We start from the raw sequence: 21144 nt of genomic DNA on the forward strand, positions 1-21144 counted from the left end.
GTATCAGCTTCCTTTCATCGCTTTCACTGCTGTGCTCAGGCGCTCCAATCATGTAATATCCTCTTTCTCTCTGCCTCAGGTAAGATTTCCAATCTTTGCATCTCCAAGCTATCCTACAACCTTTTATTCTCTGCTTTTATGGCAGATTTAATTTCATATCTTTCCCCTATAAGAAGATCTTCATCAAAGAATAACTGTTAATATAATTCAGCAATAATGATCAAAAATTACAGGCTCCCCCTAACTGTATGCATCGCCTCCTTTTGGCAGATTCTTCTCAAAAGAAATTTAGATTGGTTGGGAAGCTCAAAGAGCTTTCGGACTGTATTTCCTTCCTTCTCCATACCTGTGTAACTTTCTTCTTTTTCGTGGGTCTAGCTTGTGTAAGAGCCCATGTTAAGTTACAATCACGTGTCATATGCCAAATGTTATGACACTTGAAACATTCTACATTGTTCATGAATAAGATTTCATGATTTCTTCCTGTAAAATTGTTTCTTCAAGGTTGTCGGAGACCATAACATCTATCTCTATGAAATGCTCTACAGTCTTTTGCCATATGACCAAAGTTTGAACAATAATAGCAATAACCAAAATATGAACTTTGATACCTGGTAGATGGTGGTTTCCTTGATGTAATTCTGAAGCTTTTTTGCCTTGAGATCCTTTGATGATAACCATTGCCTCTTGCCTCTTTGACATCATCAACATTTCTTCTTGGAGCTGGTTTTCTACTTGGAGTAGGATTTCTTCTATTGTAGCCTTGATTTTTCTCCTTGCCTTTGCTGGAACTAGGAGCATCACAATTTCTTTCTTTCTTCTTCACATCTCCTTTTCTTAAAGCATTTTCATTCTTGTTTGAGGGTTCACCTACATACTCGAGTCCTAATTTATCGGATGGAGATCTGTGATAGCTGAGCATGTCATCCAAGGCTTGAGAACTCTTCATGATTTTGTTCATCCCTTCAACTTTTTTTCTGAGGAGGACAATCTCTTCTTGCAATCTTTCACACTCATTACTCTTCTTTGCAAGTTGTTCCTCAGTTTCTTCCTTTCTACGAGTAGCTTTAGCTGCTACTACTTTAAGGGAAATGATATCTGACTTCATTTTGGAGATTTCTTCATTCTTTTCTTGACTGCTCTCCATTTTCTTTCAGCTCCTTGTGCCTGCTTCCTGGCTTCTTGTAATTTAGACTTAAGGGAGGAGACCTCTACCTTGTATTGTCCAATCTCTTCTACAAGTTTGTTCACTCTCTTGTGCCTTTGTTCAAGTTGACTTGACAAGGTATCTTCCTGCTTCTTTGCTTTATTCAATTGATTTTTCATGGATATGACTTCTTCATGATGCTTCCTTTTGCTTTGATCAAGTTCCTTCTTAAGCTTGGCGAGCTCTTCATCCCTTTCTTGTACTTGAAGCTTGATGAGGTCAACCTTCTCATTTTCAGCTTCTATGATGGGTTCAGAATTTCCTTCTTGATTGATGGTCATGGTTAGTGCTCCCTTTGCGTGAAGGTCATGAAGTCTGTCCCATATATCCTTTGCTGATGAATATTTTCCTAGATTCTTCTTTACAGAATCAGGCAGCCCATCCAAGATTATCTTTGCTACTTTTGCATTGTACTCCTTGGATTCTCTATCCTTCCTGCTATCAACAATCACTGATTCCCAAAATTTAATCCCTTGAGACTATAAGAAAGTCCTCATTTTTATTTCCCATATATCATAATTCCCATTGAACCTTGGGGCCTCAAATAGAAGGATTTCAAGTTGATTGTTTTCTAATTTAGTAGTAAAGGGAGACACATTCTTAGCAGGATTGGTGACTTTCTTCTTTGACCTTGCCATTTGACTGAGTATCTAAAATAACTAACTGTCTTCAACAGTAACACAGAAAAAAACTTGAGAAATACCTGGATCCTTTCTTGACTGAGTCTTCACTCTGTTGGAGAAGCTGCTACAGCAAGAAACCTTCCTTCAGCTTCTTTGACACCTTCAGAGAGCTTGGACAAGTTCTCATACCATTGTTGGAAATTTCTGATGATTTCAAACACAAAAGACCAGAGAACAACGCTCTGATATAATGTTGGGAATTTTTCTGCTAAAATTCCAAAAACAAAACAAACACAACATAGACAATGATACTCTGCTAGGAATTTATGATAATTCCAGAACAACAAAAAATCACTTGAACAGAGGATAATACTCTGTTTTACAACACAGGATCTTACTGTAGACAGAATTTGAGCTTGTTGAAGATAGAGTTTCAGCAACAAACATAAAAAACTTTTATTCATTTACAAATAAACCAATTGTTACAAAACGTCTTCCTCACATAGAGGGATTTTCACAACTTTTCTTATAAAAGCATCTTCCTCACACAGAGGGATTCACCAGAGATTATGCTGAAGAGCATCTTCCTCTTAACCAGAGGGATTCACCAGTCTATGCTGAAAAGCATCTTCCTCTTGACAGAAGGATTCATCAAAGACAATAGATCTTCCTCTTAACAGAGGGATTCACCGGAGACTGTGCTGAAAGGCATCTTCCTCTTTAATAGAGGGATTCACCAAGAGACTGCTTCAAGTGCAGTTCCAAAACCAAAACATTCACTACACTATTGTGCATACACATTACATTGTTCTTCACGCTGCTGCGTATTCGCACTACTATGCTTCTCCTTCTTGCTATTGTACTGCTGCACTTCACTTTCTCACAGTGGACAACTACATTCACGCTGCTACGTATATTGCCTTTCATTTTCTCAATGAACAACACACTCGCACTGCTGTGCCTCTCTTTTCTTCACAATGTTGTGTGTGCCCTTGCATTTTCATATATAATGAACAACACAAAAAGATCTTACATACGTTTTTCTTGTGCCCATACTTCCGTAAAATAGAAAACAATAAAATTAAAAATTTTACCTATATTTACCAACCGCAGTAAATATCATTAATTACTTCACATGGGATAAATTAATTTCTCGTCCTTCATGGCTGAAAATATCTTATCGGAATTTAATGCGTGGCCCATCACAACATCGCACCATCGCATCAGCGGAAGAGAAAAGATGTGCCGCCACTGCCATAACCGTTGAATCATGCGATTTGCGATATGCGATCATATCGCATCGCGAAATCGCAATCAGGGCAAAGCAGGGGTGCAACAACTTAATATGCGATAGCGATCTGCAATTTGATCGCATCGCAAAATCGCATTGCGAATGAAGGAAATGGAAATGGTGGGGAACTCCAGTGGCGGTTTTGCGATTTCTGTTCAACTGTTGCTGCAGTTGAAATTACATTCCAACACACATGAACGAGTAAAAGGTTGTCTTAATAAATATAGCCGTCAACGCTGGAGATGAGATGAGGTTTGGTTGTTATCTTTGGGTTACTGCATTCAGTGTACGTCTGGCACTGGCTCACACTAGTAAGTTCCTGCATTTCATAATTTTTGGTTCTCTAATGACATTTTTTTCGCTATAGCATCTCCTTGTAGCTCGGCTCTCCACAGATTTTAACAAACACAAACACATTCTCCAAACAAACTGGCCCAAATTAAAATGTAGGTCAGAGCTACCAAATTAAACCCACCAGCATTAACAACGTCTTACCTTCTTTGACTCCGTGGATAGCACATCCAAATCCGCTAACAAAATCCATACGAACAATCGACTGGATATCAGACGCAGACTTGTTTAGTTGAAATATTCTTTCCCTCTCCTTCCAACCACTCCCAACGAGACACGAAAAAAAAAGGAATGTAAACAGTGCAATAATCTAAAAACAAACACTCTAACTAAAGAAACATCATATTTCATTCATCCTCTTGAGCCCTCCCATGAGGGAGACAGGTTTTGGCTCAAGCTTGCTCTCATACCAACAAGAAAATTGGAGGAGCATTCATTAAGAAAATTGGAGGAGCAGGTTTGGTTGTTATCTTTGTGTTCACGCTAGTAAGTTCTTGCATTTCATAATTTTTGGTTCTCCAATGACATTTTGTTCTCTCAGATCCTCTTGGCTTCCTATATAAACGGCAGAGGGAGTGCATGATATGAATAGGCTCCTTTGTTAGTATGTTATGTAGCTCTAGCATTATCAATTAAGCTTCTTTCAGTTGTTCTCTATAGCATTTCATTGTTGCTCGGCTCTCCACAGATTTTAACAAACACAAACACATTCTCCAAACAAACTGGCCCAAATTAAAATGTAGGTCAGAGTTCCCCTACTGACTTCGCCAACCCATTTCATCTGATGTCATGAATTATGCTCAGAGTTGCCAAATTGAACCCACCAACATTAACAACGTCTTACTTTCCCTAACTCCGTGGAAAGCACATCCAAATCTGCTAACAAAATCCATATGAACAACTGACTGGATATCAGATGCAGACTTGTCTAGTTGAAATATTTTTTCCCTCTCCTTCCAACCATGCCCAGCGAGACACGAAAAAAAAAAGGAATATCAACAATGCAATAATCTAAAAACAAACACTCTAACTAAAAAATCATCATATTTCAGCCCTCCCGTGAGGGAGACAGGCTCAAACCTACTCTCATACCAACAAGAAAATTGAAGGAGCAGTCATTAATAGACAAACAAATAAGTGAGAATTTAATTTTTAATTGATATTAAATGCAGTTAATTATTTATTAATTATGTATTTTACACAAATGAACCAAAACAAAGTGAACTACAAAAGATATATCATTGGATGGATGGTTTGTATTAAGCATTCACTTAAGCAATAATATTTTGGTTCACCTTTTGACATAAATATGTTCAACCAGATATTCTTCTATTCCTAGTTTAATTCACCCTGAATTCATCTATATATAAATGAATGATTGACGAAACTAAATTCCAAATTTAAAACAATTTCCAATCCCTCCTTGAGCTTTTGATATAAATATGTTGAATGGAAAATTTATTTACTTACCCACATTTCACTTATATGGTATAAATAACGACACCAGTAGGTGTCGTGGGTGTCAATTCGCATAATGCATTCACAAGAATTCGGCTTCATTACAGAGCTTACACGTCGCCACAATGCCGCTGAAATTCATTCCTGCACAGGGGGAATTCAAGTTTATGATAAAACCACTTTAAAATGCAGCTCCAATGAAAAAGGTGATTGCATGGCAATTGTTTTGCATTATCTTCTCCAATGGATAGTGTCTCCTGGCAAATGGCACACAACAAGCTGTCGCCTTCACCATCATCTATGCCGAGGAGTTCATCTGTAGCCATAACTGTCCGGGAAGAGCCAATAGCTGCCACAGCAGCAGCTAAGGGATCACTGCAATGGCGAGCAATGTATTGCTCTCGCAAATGAGGATGAATATCAAAACGTTCAATTCTCAATTGAATATAATTACTATTGTCTTCCAAGAGTTGCAGTACCCGATGACAATCTGCGAAATTCCCACTCCATAAAGTTTGATGGCTTCACACATTTCCGTCGAGGCGACTCCAATCAAAGATTGTTCGCAACAAAACAATATTGGCATTCTCAGCCATTGCAGCTTGGATATTTCTTTTGCCACCGTAGTTCACAGTATGCCATTCACAGTTGGGTTTCTGTCCAATGTCATCTAATTGACGTACATACACATTGTCCCAAATGTTCTCGAATTCCCACCCATATCCATTGTCTCATTCAATCCATCTAAACACTACGCTAGAGATGAAGTGTTGCTGAACATCACACTGATTTTCACACTCTTCCTGTGAAAAGCCATCTGTTCTACTTGTTGTTGGGGAAGCTGCAGATCTTTTCCATAACAGGCCATTATTTGTCTCCTTCTCTACATGACAAATAAGCCGCTGAAACATTTCTCTTGCATCCTGCTGAAATGTTTCTCTTGTACAATTGATATTATCATTTTCACTTCCATTTCTTGATTCCTCCATCTTGTTGCTTTCTAAGATATATGTGGGAGGGTTTTGCTTATTTACTGCGAAGAATAAGATCTATGTTGGAGGGTTTTTCTTATTTACTGCGAAGAAAATAGCTTTTTTCAAGCGGCTTTGATCCTACGCCCTACGATATTGATCCGTAATAGTTATATATATACTTACCATATCATTTGGAGCTTAATATATTTTAAGGGGAAGTTAAATTTGGCAGGCCGACCAGAAAGAATGCCATGCATTTTTACCATTACATTGGCGCCTATTAAGTTTGGGGTTCTAAAATAATTTGTTTCATTTCTGCTCCCACATCGACATCCCACGGATTCAACCACTCAAGTGGTTTATTATGTTACTTCTCTTTGAGGAGTGATATTTAGTGATGTTGATGGAGCAATATTTTATTTTATACCGTACAAAAATATTTAGAGAAATATTTTATGTTTTACAAAGTTAATTATAAGTTTGATGATATTTTCACAAAAGAAATTGGCTTATTCTTGACAACCAACCCTAGGGCTACAAAGCGTGAGGGTCAACCAAGGGGTTTCTAGTCTTGTGAGGAGTTTAAATCATGCGACTAATTTATAGATCCCCAGGCGGCAAGATCCAATATAAGAGTTCATCTTAGCACAATTCAAAGCCAAATCCAAAGCCAAAGTAGACCCATTTAGAAACCATCACGACTCGACTACTATCAATGGTCTAGTCGTATTGGAATACTTAAGAGTGTACTATGAACTAGCGAGAAACTCTCTTTACGTTCATCACTTCTCGAGTGGTTATTATTATCTCTCTCTACATTCTTCACTTCTCGAGTGGTTATTGTTATCCATGACGCCCTAAACTCAAACCAATTATCTGAGGCACAAGAAAAACAATGAGAGTGTGTTTAAGTGAATGATTCTCTGGACTAAAACACTTTGTGGTTCCATTTGTTTTGAAGATATTTTCAAAAAGAGAGAAAACCAGAGATATGTTTCACTTGCGAGTAAACCAAAGTAAAAGGCATCAACTTTCAAAAATCTCAAGAAGGATGCATATGATCATTCTTCACATTTTATTATGTCGATAAGCGTTTTATTATGAGCTTCTTCTACATAACATTGTAGCAAATGCGCCGACCTAAATAGTAATATGCTCTACCACAGTTGCACCACCACGGTTAAAAGAGAGGACACGGGTTATTTTATCACACACCACTGGGTAAGACATAGAGACTTGCCACTAACTCTCTTTCATTGTGTGCCCCAGAGAACTGTGACTCAACTCTTTCTTTATGGTTTCAACTCTCTTTCACTACATGTGACAAAGAACTGTGGCTCAACACTTTCATTATGGTTTCAATGCATGCCAACACAAAAAATCCGACATAAAAACTAGATAGTGATGTCAAAGATTTAGTTAAATATGTTAAGGGAGAAAACAATGGTGTGATTGAGCAAAGATCGACAATTGTCTTGGTGTTTCCAAGGTGAGAGGAAAAGGATCCAAGTTGTGAAGGATAAAATTGGTAGGTTTTGTCCAAGGGTAACTTGAGACCCTTTATGTGACAATCAAAGAAGTTGTACATTGTGATAAGATATGAATGCACTTTTGGTAAAGTAACTTTGCAATTGTAAAAGAATTTTGAATGTTTGTTGCACTTGAATGGAAATGTTATTGTAAGGGGCCCACGATTGGCTACACCCGACACCCCAATATTTTGGTCCAAGTTGATTTCCCAAAGTGCTTTCTAAGCCTACCTAAATCAAACCTGCATGGATTAATGTGATAACATATGTAATCATGTAGAATGCATCCTTCCTGTGTATATGGTGTTCATTTTTGTAGCATTGGGAGGTATTCTCACATGCTAAGGATCCTTCAAAATCAAAAAAATAAATTATAAATATTAAAAGGAAAATTCAATTTTTATATTTATTTGTGTAAGCTCCACGAAGCCTAAGTCGGTCCCATCATTAGAGGTTACCCTTGGTCACAAGGGCACTCATTTAACCACTATATATATATATGACAATTTGACCTCCCCACTTGGCATGAATTCGAATCTTACAAGACAAGATATTTTATGTTCATTTAAGTGAAGGAGACAAGACGCAAAAATATGAGTTTTTGGGAAGACCTTTATGGGAAGGCCAAATTTCTCTGTAGGTAGTTTTCTCAGGCTTGAATCGTACTTGTAATTGAAAAATTGGCACATATTTCTAGGAAAATTATATTGTAAAATTTGCTGAAGATTGCATTTTTCTTGGTAGAAAAGTTGGTTTGGTTTTTCCAAAGGTTGGGTATTTCCAATGAAATCGTGTGCCTCTTATTGTCTTGGGTTGTCTCTTTATGATGGTATGGTTATTACGTTATAGTTGAGATATTTCTATGTATAATTACTTAAGAGTCCTAAGAAACACATAAGCATATGGATGATGTGATGTTAAGTTGTGGAATTAACCGAAGGTGGAAATTAGACGTATATCTATGCTTGATGTGCAATCAGAGAAATTGCACCTTTGATTAAGTGTAATTGGAGAAATTTTGCTTTGATCAAGAGAGGAATGTGAGATGGAAAAATCTTACAATGTAAAAGAACATGCTAGTTAAAGTTTAACATTTTAATGAACTACATAGTAGAAAGGGATTCACAAAGAATTAATGACTATAAGGGATAGTACCTATCTATCTCAGTAAAGAAATTTATATTTGTATAGACATCAATGATAAATTTTTTGCGGTGAAAGATTTTGTGTGTATGTGTGTTAGGTAGACTAATCCCTCTTGCGGATAAAATGGATCTCCCTAAATCTCAACTAGAATTTCAAAACAATGCTAAGTGATCTCTCTCATATTGTTTGTTTCAATCAATCATAAGCTAAGGAAAGATAAAACCATCTCACAAAAAGATAGAAAAGAAAGGTGAACGCCTTAGAATTCAGCCTCTTCGAGGGGTTAGCCTCCTTTACATTACACAAATGAACAATTATTGGATGGTACACATGACAAGACCTCCTTTCTATATATAGAAGTCTAAGGGGTCATAATATAATCAAAGTTGACATAATATTAATAATGTAAGGTCACAATAATAACAATAGTGGGCTTCTATGGGGCACAATAATAACAATATGGGGACTACATGGACACAACAATATAATAAGGGGGTTTTACTAATAATGATAAGGGGTTACACTAGTAGTATAGGGACCTAACATGCCCCTCTCCTTCAAAAAGTGTTGTCCTCAATGCTTGAGTAGTTCTTGATGCTTCTATATAAAATTCTTTTCCTCCCATGTGGAATATTCAGCGTATAAGTTCTTCCACTTGATGAGATACTCTGAAATTGATCGATTTCATAGCTACCAGGGTCTTTTTTCTATGACTGCTCCAATTTCCAATATGATTTTTCCTTCCTCGTCAAGTTTTGGCAATATTGTTTTAACTGGGATCTTCTGCAACTTTTGAATGAGTGGCCACACTTCTTCATCCTTTTTCCATTCATCCCTTGCTTTTTTTATCCAACCTGGTTGGATAATATAAATAGCACGAAACAATGCTTTCACATCCTCATCCTAACTTGAGAGTGCACCTGCAACAACATTTTTCTTCCCTTTTTGGTAGATGATTTCAAAGTCATAACCCAACATATTTGTGACCCATTTTTTTTGTTCTTCTAAAGATAATCTTTGTTCTAAAAGGTATTTAAGACTATCATGATCCATTTTTACCTTCAAGTATCTTCCATTAGGTAAGGTCGCCATTTCTTAAGTGCATGTACTATTACCAACATTTCCTTCTCATAAATAGCATGCTTGAGATGTAGCCATAAAAATACCCAATCGCCTACATCAAAACTTCTTTCACTCCGATGTTGATCTACCTATTCTTTCATTTGATTCTACACCAAAGTGGTGTTATCCTTTAAAAGTTGGATAACTTGTTGTTGATGCTTGATGTGAAATATCACTGCTTGAATCTTTTTCTTCTTGATATGTCCTTCTATCTTGAGAGTTTGAGGAGTGGAAATTTCTTCCAATGCATTACAAGATATGGTCGGATTCATTTCTTGATGCTTGATGTGATCTTTCACTTCTTGAACATTTTTCTTCTTGGTATGTCCTTCTATCTTGATAGTTTGAGGAGTGGTAATTCCGGCCAATGCATTACAAGATATGGTCGAATTCATTTCTTCTTTCTCGATGTGATCTTTCACTTCTTGAACCTTTTTCTTCTTGATATTTCCTTCTATCGTGAGAGTTTTAGGAGTGGTAGTTCTTTCCAATGCTTTAAAAGATATGGTCGGATTCATTTCCTCTTTCTCTGGGGTTGGTTCCTAGTGTATATCCTCTTCTTTTGATGTTTCTTGATCCTTTCCATCAAACTTCCTCATATAGATCTTTTGAACATGTTGGTCCTTCAATCCAACATTAGATTCTATGAAATCATGATTAATTTTTTTTTTGTTCTAATCATGAGTTTCCTCTACTACCTTTTCTCCATTAGGAGGCCTTTCTTGTAGTAGCTTTGTCCCACCTTCCTTCAAACCTTCCATGTATTTCTTCAAATATTCCATGTATTTCTTCCAATATGCTTTCATACCATCGATATCAGCTTCCATGGAATATATAGAATTATTTATCTTAGCTTCATTTGCATTCCTCAAGTCATCCATCCAAATTTTATTACTAGGTACTTCTATTTTCTTTATTCGAGTCATTCTTTTTCTTGCTTTTAGCAGCTTGATTTTGAATCTCTTGTATCTCTAAAATTTCGAATCTTCAAGGTATGAAATTACGACCTGATCTGCCCCTCTTTGTCCTCTTTCCCATGGCACTAGTCTGATTAATATTGGATTCTTGAATAAATAGTATGCCCAATCTCCTGCGATGACCTACTTATAGACTAGTTCAGTAGAGCGAACTTGTACGACAAGGCACATGTCATTGTTTCTACCTTCAGGTATTAAACATATACACAAACAACTACAGTTCATCCTCTTTCTGTAATTGCTTACGAAATTTCAATCTGATGCTGAGAGTGAAAGTTATGATGATTTTCCTATGGTCACCTGTTTAGAACGTAATTCGTGAGTCTGCAAAAACCCAAACTTCTTTGGATTATATCTCCACAAATATAGTTAGACCCAAGGTTCAGACCGATTTCTTCTCAAATGGTTTTTTTTTTTTAGCTTCTAAAACTTTGTAGCAAAAAAGTTATAGTGAAAATTCCATGATGACCTATTTGGAGCAGCGAAACCCTAGAATCCAAAGCTCTAATACCAAATGTTATGAAACCAGCTCACAAAGAGATAGAAAAGAAAGATGAATGCCTTAGAATTCAACCTCATTGAGGGGGAAACCTCCTTTACATTACACAAATGAACAATTCTTGGATGACACAAATGAAAAGACCTCCTTTCTATGTATAGGAGTCTAAGGGGTCATAATACAATCAGAGCCGACATAACAATAATAATGTAAGGGCACAATAATAACAATAGTGGGATTCTATGGGGCACAATAATAACAATATTGGGACTACATAGTAACAACAATATAATAAGGGGGTTTTACTAATAAAAATAAGGGGTTACACTAGTAGTATAGGGACCTAACAAATCTCCCTAAATCTCAACTGGAATTTCGATAAAATGGTAAGTGATCTCTCTCACATTGTTTGTTTCAATCAATCATAAGCTAAGGAAAGGTAGCAGTTCTTTCTTGTTTGTTACTAGATTGCGTTTGAGATTTAGGGAGGTCTGTCTTGTTCACAAGAGGGATTATATTTGTTAGGCAGACTAATCCCTATTGCAAACAAGATGGACTTGCCTAAATCTCAAATGAAATCAAGTAATAAACAACAAAGAACTTCTACCTTTCTTTAGCTTATGATTTATTGAAATATGTCAGAAAGATCACTTACAATTTTATCGAAATGCACGTTGAAGTCCCTTTTAGTGCCCTCGATAGTTAGCTTCCCCTTGATGCCTTAGAGGTCATTCCAATGCTTTCCATAACTTCTCCATGATGTCTCAAAGGAGATCTATATAGACATAAACTTACAATGGATGAAAGCATCTAATATATAGAATGAAAGATAAATGAACTACTTAAATCAACATATATCATAAATTGAATCAATAACCAATCATAACCTATGTGGGTGATCAAGGAATCCCACAAATGATATCAAGGAAGACATGATTATGAAAGGAGAAATTATTTTTGTTAAGTAAAATGGAGAACAAAATTACAACTCACATCATTCATGTTACAAGCCTCTTCTCACACTCTCAAACCCTCTACTTTGATGAAAAACCTCCTAGCCTTATTTGTGTAGCATAAGCGTACCATGAATGGTCCTCCTCAATCCTTTGGCCTATGTTTGATTTATAGACCAAGAGGAGGAGATTTGGGATCTTTTTCATAAGAGATGAGATGAAAAAAATGGTGGGATAGGGGTTCCACAAAGAGAGGGAAGTAGCTCCATGATGGGATGGATCAGTGTTGAATAGCCATCCATTCAAAGCTTGTTAGTTGGGAAATATCTGACTAACAACGCATCTAGACTTTAATTTTTATTTTTACTTGCATTAAGTCATGTGCACAGGCCATAGTGTCAAACATAGCAAACTTTTACATAATTTCTAATGGTCTCTTATGCATATGTGAAAAAATGGACCAGGGAACTGTATAGGAAGCCAAAAATAGTTTTTTGAGCCTTGAGATCCAGGAATTTCATTCTCTTTGAGATAATTTGGGTTATATCCTTGTAGGGGGATGCTTTGGAACACATTTATGGATATCAAAATATCCAAACTGATGGTTATTTACCTATTGCGATAAAATGATGTGTAAAAAGTTCCCCCCTAAAGTGCAATGTCATAAAAGATGTTTCATGACTAAAGTGCTTTATCATGCTAAGGTTCGACTTAGAGACTATAGTCAGAGACCTTGAATAGTCAGTCAACTTCTACAATGCAATATACAATCATCAATAAGGTAGGAATTACCATACATAGATCATAAATGTCTTAGAGAAACATTATGGAAATAAATATGAAGATCCATGTCAATAAACTACATAATATGGACATAACCATCAATGGATGTATGTTTGAAATTATGAATATTTAATAACTTCACGCAACCTTGATGGATGAAACTAGATCCAAGGTCTTGATCTACATCTCTCCATATGTAGTGTGAATCTAACCATGTGAGTGAATGTATAATAGTCGAACATGGTATAAACCACTTGATTAATGATCAATGATGTCAACTGTTAATGAGCATAAGAGAAACCACCAATAATAAAAATGGTTCTCAAGGTACTTCCAGTATAATCTATGAAGTGCGAATAGATTTTCTAATGTCGAACACTCACAGAATCATTCAATTGAAGGTAAATGATGAGAGTCGATCGTCGAAGGTGAGAAACATGCCATTAAGGTATGCAGGCTCCAAGGTACTGAAGGTTTCTATATCAACTTCCTAGATATTTAGTTGAATTCGATCGGAAGCGACCCATCGCAGGAGGGACTACGACATGAAACTCGTGTCAAGTTTTGAAGAACAATAGTTTTGAGTAATCGAGGATTGACTCAGGGATGATCGATGTTATTGAAGACTTATGAATGGAAAATTAATTTTACTCAGGTTGGAATTCCCTTGAACATATTGGCGACATGACATACTAGCTTACAACATTTGACTCCAAAATGATACCCAAACCAAATGAAGAATTTCAATGAGGTATGGTGAACTGAGAGGAAAATGGATTTCCCAACTTGGACACAAAACTGATAGAGTGTCATGTTCAAGAGTGAAATACATCCTTTTGCAATACAAAAAAAAGGTTCTTTCCAAATTTCTCCCCACCATTACTGGAAAGTACCTCTCTATTTTTGGAAAGCTTGAGGAGGATAACATATAATTGTCCTTTAAGCACATCCTTCAGATGATTCCTTCGAAGTATTTTTAACAAACCCTAGGAAGGAGTGTTTGGCCTCGTCATGATTGATGAGTCCTACACTGTTTAAGTTTTAGGAGTCTAGTGAAGGGGTAACTCGATGTCGTTTTCATGTTTAAAGAATTTGAAAAGACGGGAAAAAAAACCTCATTCATTTTTTTAGCGGTAAAGTTTTAATGAGCCTGGAGAATGTAAAGCTCGGTGTTTTCCATTTTTAGAGAGTTCGGAGAAAAACATAAGTAAACTATGAAATGTCCTTTTTCATACATTTAGTCCCTCAAGCCCATAAAAAGGGTAAAATAATGCATGAGAGAACTCTATTGGACATGATTATTCAACGTATACCTCTTTCATAATTTGTCTACTTAAGTCTATAAAAGGGGTAAACTTATATTGAATAGTCGATTGTTCATCTACTTGTACGAGTTCAAATAGTCAAGTACTTGACCATATTTTCATGTTTAGGGAGTCTGAAAAGGGCGTAAAAAAAACTCGTTTTTGTTTTTCGTAAGTTTTTAACGAGTTCAAAAAGGTGATAAAAATATACTCAATGCCAAGATGATTCATTTTCATAAATAACCTATGATTTGCACACTTAAAATAAAAAATAATCATCACCGCTAAAAAATATGGTAAAAAAAGTTAAAATTTTGGATTTAAGAGGCTAATATGAAAAAATATTATTATAATGGGCCTAAAAACTTATAAAATCCAAAAAGGTAAAAAAAATTACCATTTGTGTTTTTTACCATTTGAGAATGATAGAGTGCAGTTTCACCAAGAACTTCAGAGGAAGATTCTAGGCAAACTATTAGACCAAATCACGAGCTATTTTCTCCAGGTACACCATCTCTTTCATATCTTCATTTTCATTATTTTACTTAACATTTTAGCTTGTATTTTGATTTTTGGGGTTGTTTATCAAATTAAAAATCACCCTTGGTGTGTGTTGTTCATCAGGCCTGCGCACACCTTCTAAGTTTGTAACACAGAAAAATGGGATGTGCATAGTTTCTAGCACTAGAACTGTGCAAATTCGTACTAGTTTCCATCAGTGAATGCAAAGAGCACTGCAGGATTTGAAACATTAATTAGAAACACCCAAATGTTTGACAAAAAACTACCACAACTTCTTATAATGATCCTCCACATTTATTTCCATGGTTTTGAGCTACAAAAATGGAATGGAGAGAGTGTCAACGTGAAGAAGAGGATATAGCTACGTTGAACCATCCAAAAAAAATACATGCATTGAGAAACTGTGGCCTGTATATTTTTTTCATAATTCCAGGTATGAATGTCCACCTAGACTTATTGGAGTGGATTGTGAGAAAGTGGAATGTACAGGAAGAACGCTTCGTGATTGGAGACCATAGACTCACTATCAATGTTGATGACATTCATTTATTTTCTAGGCTTTCACGTTGTTGAGTGGACATTTATCTGTATGGACATAGATGAGGTGGTGTAACAACTGCCACCTATCTAGTGCACGATTTCTTTCAAGGAGTTTCTCTCAAAGGCGTAAGACTTGATATAAAATCCATTGACATGATTCCTTTGAGAGGTATCGACGTCATTACTGCACGACTATGTTGAAGTGTAGTTCTTCAATTTCTTACCAAGGCTCATATCCATATCTCCATAGACTCCTTATAACCTACAATATTCAACTGGTGTGAAGGAGTAGTTGCCAACCTGAAAGGGAAACTAAATAGAGTGAAAATCGACAAACTTAAGAATTTTTGGTATGGTTCCTTTGTAATCTCGTTTTCTCTAGAGAGGATCCCGCTTCTCACTCCATAGGTAGCCATAGATGGAGGAGGACCATGATATCCTTAGATGTTGAAGTGGGTCACATTGATGGTACAACACAGAGGCGGCAAAGGGCAAAAAATTTGATATACTCCTAATTTCTTTGGATGCTTGGAACGTCAAATCATCATGATTGAAGACTTTCGATATGAAGGAATGGATTGCAGTGGTGATCCAGATATGCCACTACTACTTAGGATGTAATGGGGTGACCTAGGTAAAAAAAACTTCACACCTTGGTTGTTTTCGAATTTTTCAATTTTTATTTTTATTTTTTGACATAAAAAAATAATTGTCTGAAATGATCATGCAGATGTCATCCTGGTGAGACTAGGAGGACTATGCAGATTTGACAGGCACAGTGAGAAGCTAGTACCTCGCGCAATATATAATCCCAATGCAACAGAGGAATTGACTGAGTTGGAGCACAACCTGGAGAGGTTGACCTTAGACATCCTAGAGGTTGGGATTGATGACCTACTTCTCTGCTATCATAGGCAGACGGTGGGGGTTCCTAGACCGATTAGTCGCTTTCTATGAGGAGTAGCTCACGCTATTGTATTTTACCAGATCATCATGCGTAGCTACTAGTATTAGGGCTATATTTTTTTTTGATGATGTACCGACATGTTTGGATAATAAAGGCGACAGGGCCTCATGCCTTTCGATGACATTTTTCTAAAAAACACACATTTTATAGACATTTGACTAATGAAAACTACTTCTATTTCATTTTATTTTGTATAATATATGGATGAATATTTCTTTTGATTTCTTACAGATGTTTTACAAATTCCAATTTAACAAATAATTATCCAATGCATCAATTAATTTGTTTAAACGTCTCAGAATTTGTTGATATTCGATGTAATCAAAGTCTCTCTCCAAGAGACGAACGCACAAAAACCCTCTTAACGTTGGAGCACTTCTTATTGGATAGACATCGTTTTAATGTAATACTATGAGTTGAGAATCTAACCAAATGATCAATCGATGAATGCCAAATGAAAAGGAATCAGATATTATTTCAATCACTACATTATACTCTACGATGTTATTCATTGTTCGACCAAGCATATCCATTGAATAGAATCTATCTCATATTTGCATGAATAAATGAGCTGGGCTATGGAAGACAAATTATGAGTAATATGACTAAGTCCATCAACAAAGGCAATGTAAGTTTGAGGGAGCATTGAGTTTTGCAAATAAAGTGTACCAAAAGATAAGTAGGAGAAGTAGCAAAAAATCACAAAAAGCTACTGAAAATATCCACACACAAAATATGATATAACAATATGAAAATTCTCCACTGACCGATTTAGGAATAATATTTTTTAGGTAGAGACCATTTATGGGCTTTCCTAAAGAAATGTTGTCATATTCAACTAGCGCATAGGCCCCATTTTCTAGTACATGTTTTAAAAAATAAGGGCCATGCCACATCGGCTCACATTTACCATTACGAAATTTATCGTGTTGTTGATCATATACCAAGACTATATCCCCTTCTGAATATGAATGAGGTTTTACATTTTGATCATACTATGCCATAACTTGTTTCTTTTGAGTCTTGATAGCTAATGCAAACTCACAGTGAGTTTCATCTAGTCGTGTTAAGTACATAAAACATTCCTCTTCTGCATAATTCATTGGTAATAATTTAATTTCCAATTTCAAAGATGGTATTTCACATTCAATTGGTAATGTTGCATCGAGACCTTAAACTAACTTGAAGGAAGCAAAACTAGTCCAAGTTTTTATTGAGGCATGATATGCCCACAAGGCTAAAAAAAGAATTAGATGCCAATTTCATTTATTAGCTATGAAAAATTGTTTAATAATGGTGGTCAAGAGCTTGTTAACAACTTCTACTTGGCCATTTTCTTGCGGGTATTATGTAGTGGAACTATCATGACGCATGCCTAGCTTCGCAGTAAGTCAATCATAATAAATTTTCAAAAATTGCTACCATAGTCCATGACGATGGCTTGTGGAACCTAAAACCTAGAAATCACATGATTAAATATGAAAATGGCTATTGTTTTTCTATCATCCTTATATTATGCATCTCCTTGACCCATTTCATAAAATAATCTACCACTAGGATAATGTACCCATGCCCCTCGGTTGAGTGAGGGTTACCTATAAGGAAATCGATGCCCCATTTAGCAAAATGACCAATAGCAATGATTGGGTGAAGAGGAGATGGAGGTGCACACATTTTGTAATCATAGGTTTGGAAATTGTGGCATTTTTGGACTACGATATACAATCTTTGAACATCGAAGGCCAGAAATATCTAACACGTAGGATATATTGGGCAGTGGCAAACCCTGACATATAACCGCCACAAGCTCCAAAATGGAAGTCATTCAATGCATTTTCGACCTCCTCATGAGTCAAACATTGTTTGAAGATGGAATCAACACCATGATGATAAAGTGTATCCTCAAGAATAGTGTATCACCAACAATAGTGTATTGTTGGGATTGTATTGAATATGACGACGATTGATTCGACTCGATTCTAGCCGAAAATTTTGGGTTTGAAGATAGATGATGATATCTCTATACTAGGGTTCTAAAGTATTGATAAGAAAGAGGGATTCATCTGGGAAAAAATCATTTTCCACAATTTTCGTCTCAATATAGGGAAAGTCACCTAATAATTCAATGAATACTAATGATTTCTTAGATTTAGAATTTATGAATTCCAAATCAAATTCTTGCAGGGTAACTATCCATTTAAAATACTTCCCCCTATCAATTGTCTCATAATAATGTAAACGATGGGTTTGCAATCAGAAATCACTATTTTTTTACGCAATAGGATGTAGTGATGAAATCGTTGAACAACTTGAATGACTACCAAGGAAAATTTCTCCACATGTATATATTTGACTTCAGTTTTTGTAGGATTTCTACTCAAGTAATATTTCACATGCTCTTCATGCAATTCATCTTCTTGAACTAAAACCATACCAATGGTGACATCGGATGTAGCTAAATAGAAAAAGTAGTCTCACTGATAATCAGGAGGATGAAATAATGGTGTATGGGTCAATGCATTTTTAAGTGCATCAAATTCTTCTTAAGAAACTTCATCCCATATAAATGAGATGCCCCTTTTCAATACTCAAGTAAAATCTTTAGTTAGCTTAGCGTAGTTTTGGATGAATCAACATAGAGAGTTTCCTTTACCTTGCAAACTTTGGAATTCGAAGAGGTTACAAGGAACATGAAAGTTCAGAATAGCTTCTACCTTGATCAGATCAACATGAATCCCTTCCGTTGAAACGAAAAATACCAGTACTCGACCAGATTTCACACAAAAAACACATTTGTGGGGGTTCAATCGTATATTGTACTGTCGAAACCTAATAAATATAGCTCTGAAATGCATTGAATAATCCTCCCGTTTCAGCGAATGAGTATGTAAGTCATCCAATTAAGGTTGTACAATATGCTTGATATCGTGAAATGCACAATACATAGCCCATTGGAAGGTTGCACCGACATCCTTGAATCTGAATGGTAGTTTTTGATAAGAAAACGTCTCCCATGGAAAAATGAACATAGTTTTATGCTAATCAGTTGGGAGTAGTTTGATTTGGTTCTAGCTAGAAAATTCATCCCTGAATGAAAATATTTCGCTGTCAGTACAATCGTCAATGATTTGATCGATATAGGGTGTAGAATAGTTGTATTTGGGAAAAACCTTGTTAATATCCCTATAATCTATGCATACTTTGATGGTTCCCACCTATTTGTTAATAGATACAATATTGGAAACCCAATCAGTCAAGGGAACCTGTAAATAAAACCTGCTTTAAGCAATTTTTCGACCTTAGCTTTAATCAAAGCAACCTTTCATGGATGCACTAGACGTAATCGTTGTCTGATAGCTTTTGTGTTCAGGCAAGCCTTAATCTCGTGAGCAACAATACTAGGATCAATTCCTGGAATTTATTCATATGACCAGGAAAAGATGTCACAAAATTCTCAAAATGGGGCTTTGTATGTTTGAATTTCTTTAAGGGAGCATGAAGCACCTATGTGAATTCGATAATCCTGTTTTAACTGGGATATGAGTGGAAATTTTCGTATATATGTTCCCCATATTCTTCTCATATTCATCTGGAAGAACCGACATGGGCCATTCTAGATTATCTACGATCTGAGTCAAAAATATAGTTGAAAAATTACTCACGATTTTATCAATTTTAGGGAGAAAATATGAATGATGATGATAATTGACCCCATGGAATTTCATCTGAAGCCATGACTTCCATAATACTCTCATCAATTGGAAATGTTTTGTCGAAAGGATCAGGAAGTGAAATTGGTTCCAACCAAGGTAATCACAAATAATCGTTATTGATCACATTCATTTGATCAATTTTAAAATATGGTGTATTGGAAAATTATTGAACTGCCTGGTAAGCCAACTCAAGCAGGATCAATGGTATCTCATTTCCATAGGAGGTGAATTCAGATTCTAAAGGAACTATTCACAAATCAGAAGATTCCATAGTGCTTGATGTGATCATGTTAACCAGGGAAACATTAAAAGGAAAGTTCAGTGGAAGGAGTGAAAAATTTCCCATAACTAATGAATCCTTAAGCAAACCAACACCAATATCCTCATAAGGAGTAATCTTTTTTCCGATGGAAGGTATGCTATCGGTGGAGTTATGATCGAAAGCATAGAAAGACAAGTATTCTACTTTTACTATTCTTCCTTGATGGGGAAAATGTATCATGTGAAAAAGCAATGACACCACTGCAGTCATAGCATAAGTCCAACTTCAACCAAGAAAGAGGTTGAAATCAAGTTGGGCATCAACAACTTCAACTTTGATCGCGACCCTCTTACGTTGTAACTATATGGGTAAATCATTTAGGATTCCATAAGGATGAAAACCTCTTCCATCTAAGGCTTTCAGAGTGGTAGGTGACCGATTGATAGTTGGAGAACCTAAAGCTTTCCAACGTGCAATAAACATGATACACGTAGAAGCTCCTTCATCAGTAACTGCATGAAACACTCCTTTGGTTTTGACAAAAACTGGAATTTCTAATGTGAGTTGATGTAAGAGTGTAGGTATATGAATTTCAAGATCAAATATAATAAGATTTGAATATTAAGGATCGATTTCTCTAATAGTTGAAAATAATAACTTTCTTTGCTTTGGACATGTTTGCAGCACTTTAAGAGCTGACATTGTTGAAGGAGACATAGTCAGGTCTTCAATAATGTTATTTTTCTGAGAAGCTCTAACATGTGGGTTGAAAGATGATTTTCAACGAACACCTTTGTGAGGTGGTCAAATAATGATGTCATGGTTTGGTTTCTCAATATATAATGGTTCAGAAGGAGGAGGAGGAATTGAACTAGAAGGTTGACTAGATGGACTGGACTCATTCCCATTGACAACATGACCCT

Source organism: Pinus tabuliformis, chromosome 5_1 (genome assembly GCF_031772625.1).
Source record: "Pinus tabuliformis cultivar Carrire ecotype Pingquan chromosome 5_1, CPIR1, whole genome shotgun sequence".
NCBI classification, from domain to species: Eukaryota; Viridiplantae; Streptophyta; class Pinopsida; order Pinales; family Pinaceae; genus Pinus; species Pinus tabuliformis.